A 14,539-nucleotide genomic window follows, 5' to 3' on the forward strand; every position below is an offset into this window, starting at 1 on the left:
GAGTGCACTTTGGTGCTCACCTCGGTGCACACTTTGGTGTGCACCTCGGTGTGCACCAAAGGTGCGCACCTTGGAGCGCACCAAAGGTGTACACTTTGGAGCGCACCACATAGGGTCTTTGAGAGGTTGGCGCAGTGCGCACACCAAGGTGGGTGTTGAGGTGCGTGCCGAGGTGGGTGGGTGCTAGGGTGCGCTCCATGGTGGGTGCCAGGGTGGGTGCGTGCTAGGGTGGATTCCAAAGAGGGTCATAGGGTGGGTGCCAAGGTGGGTTGGTGATATAGTGGGTTCAAAGGTGGGTACTAGGGTGGGTTCCAAGGTGGGTCACAAGTTGGGTGCCAGGATGCGTGGGTGTTAGGTTGGGTGCCAAGGTGGGCTCCTGCGTGGGTGGGTGCTAGGGTGGGTTTCAAGGTGGACGCGAGGGCGGGTGCCAAGGTGGGTAACAAGTTGGGTGTTAGGATGGGTGAGTGCTAGAGTGGGTGCCAAGGTGGGTGGGTGCTAAGGTGGATGCCAAGGTGGTTCACAGGGTGGGTGGGTTCTAGGGTGAGTTCCAAGGTGGGTCACAGGTTCAGTGCTAGGGTGGGTGTCAAGGCGGGTGTCGAGGTGCCTGGGTGCTAGGGTGTGGATGCCAATGTGGGTCATAGGGTGGGTACTAGGGTGGGCTGCAATGTGGGTGCCAAGGTGGGTAACATGCTCGGTGGGTTCTAAATTGGGTGCCAGGGTGGGTGTGCACCCACCTTGCCCGAGGTGGGTGCCAAGGTGCCAGTGTGGGTGGGTGCTAAGGTGGATGCCAAGGTGGGTGAGAAGGTGGGTGATAGGTTGAGTGGTAGGATGGGTGGGTGCCAAGATGGGTCACAGGGTGGGTGCAAGGGTGGGTAGGTGCTAGGGTTGGTGTCAGGGTGGGTGGGTGCTAGGTTGGGTTCCAAGGTGGGTGCGAGGGTGAGTGTCAAGGTGGGTCACAGGTTAGGTGCTAGGATGGGTGAGTGCTAGGGTGCAAAGGTGCCAGGGTGGGTGCTAGGATGGGTCGATGCTAGGGTGAGTGGCAAGGTGGGTCCACAAGTGTCAAGGTGGGTGCCGAGGTGGGTGCCAAGTCGGCGACTGCTATGGTGGATGCCAAGGTGGGTCACGGGGTGGGTGCCAAGTTGCTAGGTTGGGTTCCAAGGTGGGTGCCAACGTGGGTGCTAGGGTGCGTGGGTTAAAGGGTGTGTCACAACGTGGGTGCCAGGATGGGTGCGCACCCACACTGGCCAAGACGGGTGCGGGTGCAAGGTTGGGTTCCAAGCCCGGTCACAGGCTGGGTGCTAGGATGGGTGGGTGCCAAGGTGGGCACCAGGGTGGGTGCACCCACCCTGGCCAAGGTGGGTCACGGGGTGGGTCCTAGGGTGGGTAACGGGGTGGGTACTAAGGTGCGTGCCAAGGTGGGTCATAGGGTGGGTGCCAAGGTGGGCACCAGGGTGGGTGTGCACCAACCCTAGCCAGGGTAGGTCACGGGGTGGTTGTCGGGGTGGGCGTCAAGGAGCCAAGGTGGGTGGCAAGTAGCCAAGTTGCGTGCCAAGGTGGGTGTCGGGGTGGGTGCCAAGGATCCAAGGTGGGTGCCAAGGAACCAAGGTGGGTGTCTGGGTGGGTGCCGAGGTGGGAGCCAGGGTGGGTCCCAAGGTGAGTGCAAAGGTGGGTGCCAGGGTCAAGGTGAGTGCCAATGTGGGTTCCAAGGTGCCAGGGTCAGGGTGAGTGCCAATGTGGGTTCAAAGGTGCTAAGTTGGGTGCGAGGTTGGGTGCGAGGGTGGGTGGGTGCCAAGGTGTGCTAGGTGGAAGCCCGGGTGGGTCGGCATCCCATGGGTGTCGAGTTGGGTGCCTGATGGGTGCTTCTTGTCAAGTTTTAGTCGTCGGGACTCATTTCGAGCCTTAGAGGTCGTTTCTTGTCCGGTTGCCCTGTCTTCGACCTGGGAACCCAATTTTGGTCCTCGGGTCCCATTTTTTTTTGTCTCGCATCCCACTTTTGGCCTGTGGCCTTTTCGGGGTCGATTCTCGTTTTGGGCATCAGAGCATGTTTCTTCTCCTAAAACCCAATATTTGTTTATTAAGTCTCGGAACACATTTTTGTTCTCGTGGACCCATCATGGGTCTTGGAACGCATTTGTGGTCCTTGGGTCCCATTTTGCATCCCGAAACTTGTGTTTTGGTGCTTGATCCCTATTTTGGGTGCCCACCTTGCACCAAGTGCGCACCCGGGGCAAACCGAGCGCCTTGGTGCACCGGGGCAAGATCGAGCGTGCACCCGAGGCGCCCCGAACATGCACCAAGGTGCACTCGGCCCACATGTGAGCGCAGGTCGTTGCGCCCGAGGTGGTGTGTGGGCACCGCGTTGCAGACGGGACACTGCACGCACACGACGCCCCCTCCAGGTGCACGCACGTAGGCCGGGCCGGGTGCACACCCGACGCCCTAGCAAGGTGCGCGCACCCGGGCAGGGCTCACACTTGGCGAACGGGGCGCACTTCGCGAGGGAGGGTGTGCACCTCGACGGGGGTGGGTGGCCGGGGTGGATTCGCACGTGGGTCGCGGTTTGCTAAGTACACACTGCGACAAGCTCATAACCGGGTGCGATCATACCAGCATTAGTGCACCGGATCCCATCAGAACTCCGCAGTTAAGCGCGCTTGGGCCGGAGTAGTACTGGGATGGGTGACCTCCCGGGAAGTCCCGGTGTTGCACCCTTTTTTAGTTTTTCGCCGGGCGTCGCAATGCTATTTGAATAAACCTTTTGCCCGTTTGCGTTCTCGTCGGGGCCGGGCCGGGCCGGGGTGCGCTGCCCGCACTACCGCGCGCGCGGGGGCGACACCGAGCGCGCACCCGAGGCACCCCGAGCACACAGGCCACGGTGCAACCCGGGCGTTGTGCGCGCACCCCGGTGCGCCCGAGGTGCTGCGCGCGCACCCAGGTGAAATCGGTGTGCACCTCGGCCAGTGCGCGCTCGGTCGAGTCGCGCACGTTGGCCAAGGTGCACGGTGATGTTTCTTACTCTAAGGTTCCGCACCAGACGCCCGGGACAGGTGAGCGAAGCTGGGCGGGGCCGGGTGCGCGGCCGGGGCAGGTGCACGCAGCTGGAGAGAGCTTTGGAGCACACTTCGGAGCGCACCAATGATGCGCTCCATTCAAAAGTTTCCTGAAAAGGCAAAAAAAGTTGAGATTATAGAATTTCCCACTTGAGAGATTGTAAAAAAAAAAAATTTAAAATGAAGGAAACGCGGGTGCCAAGGTGTGCGCAGCCCAGCCAAGGTGTGCGCACCAAGGCGCCCACCCTGGCGAAGGTGCACGCAAGGTGCGCACCCGAGGCAAACCGGACAATTAACCCAACTTTCGACTTCGCGCGCACCTTGGAGCGCACTTCGGAGCGCTCCTTGGTGCGCACCAATCTTGGGCACCTCGGAGTGCACCATGGCGCCCACCAAGGTGCGCACCCGGGGCAAACCGAGCTCCGACTTCGTGCGCACCTTGGAGCGCACGAAAGGTGCGCACCATGGCGCCCACCAAGGTGCGCAGCCCAGCCAAGGCGTGCGCATCAAGGTGCGCACCCTGGCGAAGGTGCGCACCCGGGGCAAACCGAGCTCCGACTTCGTGCGCACCTTGGAGCGCACAAAAGGTGCGCAACCCAGCCAAGGTGTGCGCACCCCGGTCAAACCGAGCTCCGAATCGTGCGCACCAGAGGTGCACGCCATCGTGCGCACCTTGGAGCACACTTCGGAGCCCTCCTTGGTGCGCGCCGATGTTGCGCACCTCGGAGCGCACCCGGGGAAAACAATGCAATTAACCCGACTTTCGACTTCGTGGGCACCTCGGAGCGCTCTCGGGTTCGCACCTCGGAGCACACCGAGGTGCGCACCTTTGATGCGCTGCCTTCACCAATTTCCAGAAAAGGCAAGAAAACATTGAGAAGGTGTGCGCACCGAGGTGCCCACCCTGGCGAAGGTGCACGCGAGGTGCGCACCCGGGGCAAACCGGGCTCCGACTTCGTGCACGCCGCACCTTGGAGCACACTTCGGAGCGCTCCTTGGTGCGCACCAGGGCGCGCAACCCAGCCGAGGTGCCCACCCCGGCGAAGGTGCACGCGAGGTGCGCACCCGGGGCAAACCGGGCTCCGACTTCGTGCACGCCATGGTGCCCACCGCGGCGAAGGTGCACGCGAGGTGCGCACCCGGGGCAAACCGGGCTCCGACTTCGTGCACGCCGCACCTTGGAGCACACTTCGGAGCGCTCCTTGGTGCGCACCATGGTGCCCACCAGGGCGCGCAACCCCGCCGAAGGTGCACGCGAGGTGCGCACCCGGGGCAAACCGGGCTCCGACTTCGTGCACGCCGCACCTTGGAGCACACTTCGGAGCGCTCCTTGGTGCGCACCATGGTGCCCACCAGGGCGCGCAACCCCGCCGAAGGTGCACGCGAGGTGCGCACCCGGGGCAAACCGGGCTCCGACTTCGTGCACGCCATGGTGCGCACCGCGGCGAAGGTGCGCACCCGGGGCAAACCGGGCTCCGACTTCGTGCACGCCGCACCTTGGAGCACACTTCGGAGCGCTCCTTGGTGCGCACCAGGGCGCGCAACCCAGCCGAGGTGCCCACCCCGGCGAAGGTGCACGCGAGGTGCGTACCCGGGGCAAACCGGGCTCCGACTTCGTGCACGCCGCACCTTGGAGCACACTTCGGAGCGCTCCTTGGTGCGCACCATGGTGCCCACCAGGCCGCGCAACCCAGCCAAGGTGTGCGCACCAAGGTGCACGCGAGGTGCGCACCCGGGGCAAACCGGGGTCCGACTTCGTGCACGCCGCACCTTGGAGCACACATCGGGGCGCTCCCGGGTTCGCACCGGCGTTGCGCACCGTGGTGGGCACCTCGGAGCACACCAAGGTGGGCAGCGAGGTGCGCACCTTTGATGCGATGCCTTCACTAATTTCCATAAAAGGCAAAAAAAAAACGAGATTTTAAAATTTCCGTTTTGAAAGATAGTGAGAAAAAGGGAATGCTGGTGCCATCTTGAGCCCGCCCTGGTGCGCAGCCCAGCCAAGGTGTGCGCACCAAGGTGCCCACCCTGGCGAAGGTGCGCGCCCGGGCAATTAATCCAACTTCCAACTTCGCGCGCGCCAGGGTGGGAGCGCACCCAACAACCGGGCCTGGGAAGAGCCAATGCGAGAAACCCCACCAAACGCTCTGACAAAAAAAGAGGGGGCGCTCCAGTAACCCCGCTTCGGAGCGCACCCTGGGCAAACCCAGCCAAGGTGCCCACCCCGGCCAAGGTGCAGGCGAGGTGCGCACCCGGGGCAAACCGGGCTCCGACAACGTGCACGCCGCACCTTGGAGCACACTTCGTAGCGCTCCCGGGTGCGCACCTCAGAGCACACCAAGGTGGGCAGCGAGGTGCGCACCTTTGATGCGCTGCCTTCACTAATTTCCAGAAAAGGCAAAAAAAAAAGGAGATTTTAAAATTTCCGTTTTGAAAGATAGTGAAAAAAACGGAACGCGCGTGCCATCTTGAGCCCGCCCTGGTGCGCAGCCCAGGTAAGGTGCCCACCCTGGCAAAGGTGCGCACCCGGGCAATTAACCCTACTTCCGACTTCGTGCGCGCCAGGGTGGCAACCGGGCCTCGGAAGAGCCAATGCGAGAAACCCCACCAAACGCTCCGACAAAAAAAGAGGCGGCGCTCCAATAACCCCGCTTCGGAGCGCAGCCGGGGCAAACCCAGCCAAGGTGCCCACCCCGACGAAGGTGCACGCGAGGTGCGCACCCGGGGCAAACCGGGCTCCGACAACGTGCACGCAGCACCTTGGAGCACACTTCGAAGCACTCCCGGGTGCCCACCGGCGTTGCGCACCGTGGTGGGCAGCGAGGTGCGCACCTTTGATGCGCTGCCTTCACTAATTTCCAGAAAAAGGCAAAAAAAAATGAGATTTTAAAATTTCCGTTTTGAAAGATAGTGAAAAAAAAGGAACGCGGGTGCCATCTTGAGCCCGCCCTGGTGCGCAGCCCAGGCAAGGCATGCGCACCAAGGTGCCCACCCGAGGTGCACACCCGGGGCAAACCGGGCTCCGACTTCGTGCAGGCCGCACCTTGGAGCACACTTCGGAGCGCTCCTTGGTGCGCACCATGGTGCCCACCAGGGCGCGCAACCCAGCCAAGGTCTGCACACCAAGGTGCCCACCCCGGCGAAGGTGCACGCGAGGTGCGCACCCGGGGCAAACCGGGCTCCGACTTCGTGCACGCCATGGTGCCCACCGCGGCGAAGGTGCACGCGAGGTGCGCACCCGGGGCAAACCGGGCTCCGACTTCGTGCACGCCGCACCTTGGAGCACACTTCGGAGCGCTCCTTGGTGCGCACCATGGTGCCCACCAGGGCGCGCAACCCAGCCAAGGTGTGCGCACCAAGGTGCACGCGAGGTGCGCACCCGGGGCAAACCGGGGTCCGACTTCGTGCACGCCGCACCTTGGAGCACACATCGGAGCGCTCCCAGGTTCGCACCAGCGTTGCGCACCTTTGATGCGCTGCCTTCACTAATTTCCAGAAAAGGCAAAAAAAAACGAGATTTTAAAATTTCCGTTCTGAAAGATAGTGAAAAAAACGGAACGCGGGTGCCATCTTGAGCCCTTCCTGGTGCGCAGCCCAGGCAAGTTGTGCGCACCAAGGTGCCCACCCTGGCGGAGGTGCGCGCCCGGGGCAATCCGGGCTCCGACTTCGTGCACTGCATGGTGCCCACCAAGGCGCGCAACCCAGCCAAGGTGCCCACCGCAGCGAAGGTGCACGCGAGGTGCGCACCCGAGGTGCACACCCGGGGCAAACCGGGCTCCGACTTCGTGCACGCCGCACCTTGGAGCACACTTCAGAGCGCTCCTTGGTGCGCACCAGGGCGCGCAACCCAGCCGAGGTGCCCACCCCGGCGAAGGTGCACGCGAGGTGCGCACCCGGGGCAAACCGGGCTCCGACTTCGTGCACGCCATGGTGCCCACCGCGGCGAAGGTGCGCACCCGGGGCAAACCGGGCTCCGACTTCGTGCACGCCGCACCTTGGAGCACACTTCGGAGCGCTCCTTGGTGCGCACCATGGTGCCCACCAGGCCGCGCAACCCAGCCAAGGTGTGCGCACCAAGGTGCACGCGAGGTGCGCACCCGGGGCAAACCGGGGTCCGACTTCGTGCACGCCGCACCTTGGAGCACACATCGGGGCGCTCCCGGGTTCGCACCGGCGTTGCGCACCGTGGTGGGCACCTCGGAGCACACCAAGGTGGGCAGCGAGGTGCGCACCTTTGATGCGATGCCTTCACTAATTTCCATAAAAGGCAAAAAAAAAACGAGATTTTAAAATTTCCGTTTTGAAAGATAGTGAGAAAAAGGGAATGCTGGTGCCATCTTGAGCCCGCCCTGGTGCGCAGCCCAGCCAAGGTTTGCGCACCAAGGTGCCCACCCTGGCGAAGGTGCGCGCCCGGGCAATTAACCCAACTTCCAACTTCGCGCGCGCCAGGGTGGGAGCGCACCCAACAACCGGGCCTGGGAAGAGCCAATGCGAGAAACCCCACCAAACTCTCTGACAAAAAAAGAGGGGGCGCTCCAGTAACCCCGCTTCGGAGCGCACCCTGGGCAAACCCAGCCAAGGTGCCCACCCCGGCCAAGGTGCAGGCGAGGTGCGCACCCGGGGCAAACCGGGCTCCGACAACGTGCACGCCGCACCTTGGAGCACACTTCGTAGCGCTCCCGGGTGCGCACCTCAGAGCACACCAAGGTGGGCAGCGAGGTGCGCACCTTTGATGCGCTGCCTTCACTAATTTCCAGAAAAGGCAAAAAAAAAAGGAGATTTTAAAATTTCCGTTTTGAAAGATAGTGAAAAAAACGGAACGCGCGTGCCATCTTGAGCCCGCCCTGGTGCGCAGCCCAGGTAAGGTGCCACCCTGGCAAAGGTGCGCACCCGGGCAATTAACCCTACTTCCGACTTCGTGCGCGCCAGGGTGGCAACCGGGCCTCGGAAGAGCCAATGCGAGAAACCCCACCAAACGCTCCGACAAAAAAAGAGGCGGCGCTCCAATAACCCCGCTTCGGAGCGCAGCCGGGGCAAACCAAGCCAAGGTGCCCACCCCGACGAAGGTGCACGCGAGGTGCGCACCCGGGGCAAACCGGGCTCCGACAACGTGCACGCAGCACCTTGGAGCACACTTCGAAGCACTCCCGGGTGCCCACCGGCGTTGCGCACCGTGGTGGGCAGCGAGGTGCGCACCTTTGATGCGCTGCCTTCACTAATTTCCAGAAAAAGGCAAAAAAAAATGAGATTTTAAAATTTCCGTTTTGAAAGATAGTGAAAAAAAAGGAACGCGGGTGCCATCTTGAGCCCGCCCTGGTGCGCAGCCCAGGCAAGGCATGCGCACCAAGGTGCCCACCCGAGGTGCACACCCGGGGCAAACCGGGCTCCGACTTCGTGCAGGCCGCACCTTGGAGCACACTTCGGAGCGCTCCTTGGTGCGCACCATGGTGCCCACCAGGGCGCACCCGAGGCAAACCGGGCTCCGACTTCGTGCACGCCGCACCTTGGAGCACACATCGGAGCGCTCCCAGGTTCGCACCAGCGTTGCGCACCTTTGATGCGCTGCCTTCACTAATTTCCAGAAAAGGCAAAAAAAAACGATATTTTAAAATTTCCGTTCTGAAAGATAGTGAAAAAAACGGAACGCGGGTGCCATCTTGAGCCCTTCCTGATGCGCAGCCCAGGCAAGTTGTGCGCACCAAGGTGCCCACCCTGGCGGAGGTGCGCGCCCGGGGCAAACCGGGCTCCGACTTCGTGCACTGCATGGTGCCCACCAAGGCGCGCAACCCAGCCAAGGTGCCCACCGCAGCGAAGGTGCACGCGAGGTGCGCACCCGAGGTGCACACCCGGGGCAAACCGGGCTCCGACTTCGTGCACGCCGCACCTTGGAGCACACTTCAGAGCGCTCCTTGGTACGCACCAGGGCGCGCAACCCAGCCAAGGTGCTCACCCCGGCGAAGGTGCACGCGAGGTGCGCACCCGGGGCAAACCGGGCTCGGACTTCGTGCACGCCGCACCTTGGAGCACACATCGGAGCGCTCCCGGGTTCGCACCAGCATTGCGCACCTTTGATGCGCTGCCTTCACTAATTTCCAGAAAAGGCAAAAAAAAGAAAAAAATGAGATTTTAAAATTTCCGTTTTGAAAGATAGTGAAAAAAACGGAACGCGGGTGCCATCTTGAGCCCGCCCTGGTGTGCAGCCCAGGCAAGTTGTGCGCACCAAGGCACCCACCCTGGCCAAGGTGGGTCACGGGGTGGGTCCTAGGGTGGGTAACGGGGTGGGTACTAAGGTGCGTGCCAAGGTGGGTCATAGGGTGGGTGCCAAGGTGGGCACCAGGGTGGGTGTGCACCAACCCTAGCCAGGGTAGGTCACGGGGTGGTTGTCGGGGTGGGCGTCAAGGAGCCAAGGTGGGTGGCAAGTAGCCAAGTTGCGTGCCAAGGTGGGTGTCGGGGTGGGTGCCAAGGATCCAAGGTGGGTGCCAAGGAACCAAGGTGGGTGTCTGGGTGGGTGCCGAGGTGGGAGCCAGGGTGGGTCCCAAGGTGAGTGCAAAGGTGGGTGCCAGGGTCAAGGTGAGTGCCAATGTGGGTTCCAAGGTGCCAGGGTCAGGGTGAGTGCCAATGTGGGTTCAAAGGTGCTAAGTTGGGTGCGAGGTTGGGTGCGAGGGTGGGTGGGTGCCAAGGTGTGCTAGGTGGAAGCCCGGGTGGGTCGGCATCCCATGGGTGTCGAGTTGGGTGCCTGATGGGTGCTTCTTGTCAAGTTTTAGTCGTCGGGACTCATTTCGAGCCTTAGAGGTCGTTTCTTGTCCGGTTGCCCTGTCTTCGACCTGGGAACCCAATTTTGGTCCTCGGGTCCCATTTTTTTTTGTCTCGCATCCCACTTTTGGCCTGTGGCCTTTTCGGGGTCGATTCTCGTTTTGGGCATCAGAGCATGTTTCTTCTCCTAAAACCCAATATTTGTTTATTAAGTCTCGGAACACATTTTTGTTCTCGTGGACCCATCATGGGTCTTGGAACGCATTTGTGGTCCTTGGGTCCCATTTTGCATCCCGAAACTTGTGTTTTGGTGCTTGATCCCTATTTTGGGTGCCCACCTTGCACCAAGTGCGCACCCGGGGCAAACCGAGCGCCTTGGTGCACCGGGGCAAGATCGAGCGTGCACCCGAGGCGCCCCGAACATGCACCAAGGTGCACTCGGCCCACATGTGAGCGCAGGTCGTTGCGCCCGAGGTGGTGTGTGGGCACCGCGTTGCAGACGGGACACTGCACGCACACGACGCCCCCTACAGGTGCACGCACGTAGGCCGGGCCGGGTGCACACCCGACGCCCTAGCAAGGTGCGCGCACCCGGGCAGGGCTCACACTTGGCGAACGGGGCGCACTTCGCGAGGGAGGGTGTGCACCTCGACGGGGGTGGGTGGCCGGGGTGGATTCGCACGTGGGTCGCGGTTTGCTAAGTACACACTGCGACAAGCTCATAACGGGTGCGATCATACCAGCGTTAGTGCACCGGATCCCATCAGAACTCCGCAGTTAAGCGCGCTTGGGCCGGAGTAGTACTGTGATGGGTGACCTCCCGGGAAGTCCCGGTGTTGCACCCTTTTTTAGTTTTTCGCCGGGCATCGCAATGCTATTTGAATAAACCTTTTGCCCGTTTGCGTTCTCGTCGGGGCCGGGCCGGGCCGGGGTGCGCTGCCCGCACTACCGCGCGCGCGGGGGCGACACCGAGCGCGCACCCGAGGCGCCCCGAGCACACAGGCCACGGTGCAACCCGGGCGTTGTGCGCGCACCCCGGTGCGCCCGAGGTGCTGCGCGCGCACCCAGGTGAAATCGGTGTGCACCTCGGCCAGTGCGCGCTCGGTCGAGTCGCGCACGTTGGCCAAGGTGCACGGTGATGTTTCTTACTCTAAGGTTCCGCACCAGACGCCCGGGACAGGTGAGCGAAGCTGGGCGGGGCCGGGTGCGCGGCCGGGGCAGGTGCACGCAGCTGGAGAGAGCTTTGGAGCACACTTCGGAGCGCACCAATGATGCGCTCCATTCAAAAGTTTCCTGAAAAGGCAAAAAAAGTTGAGATTATAGAATTTCCCACTTGAGAGATTGTAAAAAAAAAAAATTTAAAATGAAGGAAACGCGGGTGCCAAGGTGTGCGCAGCCCAGCCAAGGTGTGCGCACCAAGGCGCCCACCCTGGCGAAGGTGCACGCAAGGTGCGCACCCGAGGCAAACCGGACAATTAACCCAACTTTCGACTTCGCGCGCACCTTGGAGCGCACTTCGGAGCGCTCCTTGGTGCGCACCAATCTTGGGCACCTCGGAGTGCACCATGGCGCCCACCAAGGTGCGCACCCGGGGCAAACCGAGCTCCGACTTCGTGCGCACCTTGGAGCGCACGAAAGGTGCGCACCATGGCGCCCACCAAGGTGCGCAGCCCAGCCAAGGCGTGCGCATCAAGGTGCGCACCCTGGCGAAGGTGCGCACCCGGGGCAAACCGAGCTCCGACTTCGTGCGCACCTTGGAGCGCACAAAAGGTGCGCAACCCAGCCAAGGTGTGCGCACCCCGGTCAAACCGAGCTCCGAATCGTGCGCACCAGAGGTGCACGCCATCGTGCGCACCTTGGAGCACACTTCGGAGCCCTCCTTGGTGCGCGCCGATGTTGCGCACCTCGGAGCGCACCCGGGGAAAACAATGCAATTAACCCGACTTTCGACTTCGTGGGCACCTCGGAGCGCTCTCGGGTTCGCACCTCGGAGCACACCGAGGTGCGCACCTTTGATGCGCTGCCTTCACCAATTTCCAGAAAAGGCAAGAAAACATTGAGAAGGTGTGCGCACCGAGGTGCCCACCCTGGCGAAGGTGCACGCGAGGTGCGCACCCGGGGCAAACCGGGCTCCGACTTCGTGCACGCCGCACCTTGGAGCACACTTCGGAGCGCTCCTTGGTGCGCACCAGGGCGCGCAACCCAGCCGAGGTGCCCACCCCGGCGAAGGTGCACGCGAGGTGCGCACCCGGGGCAAACCGGGCTCCGACTTCGTGCACGCCATGGTGCCCACCGCGGCGAAGGTGCACGCGAGGTGCGCACCCGGGGCAAACCGGGCTCCGACTTCGTGCACGCCGCACCTTGGAGCACACTTCGGAGCGCTCCTTGGTGCGCACCATGGTGCCCACCAGGGCGCGCAACCCCGCCGAAGGTGCACGCGAGGTGCGCACCCGGGGCAAACCGGGCTCCGACTTCGTGCACGCCGCACCTTGGAGCACACTTCGGAGCGCTCCTTGGTGCGCACCATGGTGCCCACCAGGGCGCGCAACCCCGCCGAAGGTGCACGCGAGGTGCGCACCCGGGGCAAACCGGGCTCCGACTTCGTGCACGCCGCACCTTGGAGCACACTTCGGAGCGCTCCTTGGTGCGCACCAGGGCGCGCAACCCAGCCGAGGTGCCCACCCCGGCGAAGGTGCACGCGAGGTGCGTACCCGGGGCAAACCGGGCTCCGACTTCGTGCACGCCGCACCTTGGAGCACACTTCGGAGCGCTCCTTGGTGCGCACCATGGTGCCCACCAGGCCGCGCAACCCAGCCAAGGTGTGCGCACCAAGGTGCACGCGAGGTGCGCACCCGGGGCAAACCGGGGTCCGACTTCGTGCACGCCGCACCTTGGAGCACACATCGGGGCGCTCCCGGGTTCGCACCGGCGTTGCGCACCGTGGTGGGCACCTCGGAGCACACCAAGGTGGGCAGCGAGGTGCGCACCTTTGATGCGATGCCTTCACTAATTTCCATAAAAGGCAAAAAAAAAACGAGATTTTAAAATTTCCGTTTTGAAAGATAGTGAGAAAAAGGGAATGCTGGTGCCATCTTGAGCCCGCCCTGGTGCGCAGCCCAGCCAAGGTGTGCGCACCAAGGTGCCCACCCTGGCGAAGGTGCGCGCCCGGGCAATTAACCCAACTTCCAACTTCGCGCGCGCCAGGGTGGGAGCGCACCCAACAACCGGGCCTGGGAAGAGCCAATGCGAGAAACCCCACCAAACGCTCTGACAAAAAAAGAGGGGGCGCTCCAGTAACCCCGCTTCGGAGCGCACCCTGGGCAAACCCAGCCAAGGTGCCCACCCCGGCCAAGGTGCAGGCGAGGTGCGCACCCGGGGCAAACCGGGCTCCGACAACGTGCACGCCGCACCTTGGAGCACACTTCGTAGCGCTCCCGGGTGCGCACCTCAGAGCACACCAAGGTGGGCAGCGAGGTGCGCACCTTTGATGCGCTGCCTTCACTAATTTCCAGAAAAGGCAAAAAAAAAAGGAGATTTTAAAATTTCCGTTTTGAAAGATAGTGAAAAAAACGGAACGCGCGTGCCATCTTGAGCCCGCCCTGGTGCGCAGCCCAGGTAAGGTGCCCACCCTGGCAAAGGTGCGCACCCGGGCAATTAACCCTACTTCCGACTTCGTGCGCGCCAGGGTGGCAACCGGGCCTCGGAAGAGCCAATGCGAGAAACCCCACCAAACGCTCCGACAAAAAAAGAGGCGGCGCTCCAATAACCCCGCTTCGGAGCGCAGCCGGGGCAAACCCAGCCAAGGTGCCCACCCCGACGAAGGTGCACGCGAGGTGCGCACCCGGGGCAAACCGGGCTCCGACAACGTGCACGCAGCACCTTGGAGCACACTTCGAAGCACTCCCGGGTGCCCACCGGCGTTGCGCACCGTGGTGGGCAGCGAGGTGCGCACCTTTGATGCGCTGCCTTCACTAATTTCCAGAAAAAGGCAAAAAAAAATGAGATTTTAAAATTTCCGTTTTGAAAGATAGTGAAAAAAAAGGAACGCGGGTGCCATCTTGAGCCCGCCCTGGTGCGCAGCCCAGGCAAGGCATGCGCACCAAGGTGCCCACCCGAGGTGCACACCCGGGGCAAACCGGGCTCCGACTTCGTGCAGGCCGCACCTTGGAGCACACTTCGGAGCGCTCCTTGGTGCGCACCATGGTGCCCACCAGGGCGCGCAACCCAGCCAAGGTCTGCACACCAAGGTGCCCACCCCGGCGAAGGTGCACGCGAGGTGCGCACCCGGGGCAAACCGGGCTCCGACTTCGTGCACGCCATGGTGCCCACCGCGGCGAAGGTGCACGCGAGGTGCGCACCCGGGGCAAACCGGGCTCCGACTTCGTGCACGCCGCACCTTGGAGCACACTTCGGAGCGCTCCTTGGTGCGCACCATGGTGCCCACCAGGGCGCGCAACCCAGCCAAGGTGTGCGCACCAAGGTGCACGCGAGGTGCGCACCCGGGGCAAACCGGGGTCCGACTTCGTGCACGCCGCACCTTGGAGCACACATCGGAGCGCTCCCAGGTTCGCACCAGCGTTGCGCACCTTTGATGCGCTGCCTTCACTAATTTCCAGAAAAGGCAAAAAAAAACGAGATTTTAAAATTTCCGTTCTGAAAGATAGTGAAAAAAACGGAACGCGGGTGCCATCTTGAGCCCTTCCTGGTGCGCAGCCCAGGCAAGTTGTGCGCACCAA

General features: G+C 62.8%; 2 non-coding genes across 2 annotated transcripts; both read left to right on the top strand.

Moving 5' to 3' along the window:
- Positions 1-2,593: 2,593 nt before the first annotated feature.
- Positions 2,594-2,712, top strand: LOC131872109 (5S ribosomal RNA). Its single transcript, XR_009370289.1, has one exon. It is a non-coding gene; the product is annotated as a 5S ribosomal RNA (ribosomal RNA).
- Positions 2,713-10,529: 7,817 nt separating this feature from the next.
- LOC131872120 (5S ribosomal RNA) lies at positions 10,530-10,648 on the top strand. The gene has a single exon (XR_009370300.1). It is a non-coding gene; the product is annotated as a 5S ribosomal RNA (ribosomal RNA).
- Positions 10,649-14,539: the final 3,891 nt, after the last annotated feature.

The sequence above is a fragment of the Cryptomeria japonica genome, unplaced genomic scaffold (assembly GCF_030272615.1).
Source record: "Cryptomeria japonica unplaced genomic scaffold, Sugi_1.0 HiC_scaffold_519, whole genome shotgun sequence".
Classification (NCBI taxonomy): Eukaryota; Viridiplantae; Streptophyta; class Pinopsida; order Cupressales; family Cupressaceae; genus Cryptomeria; species Cryptomeria japonica.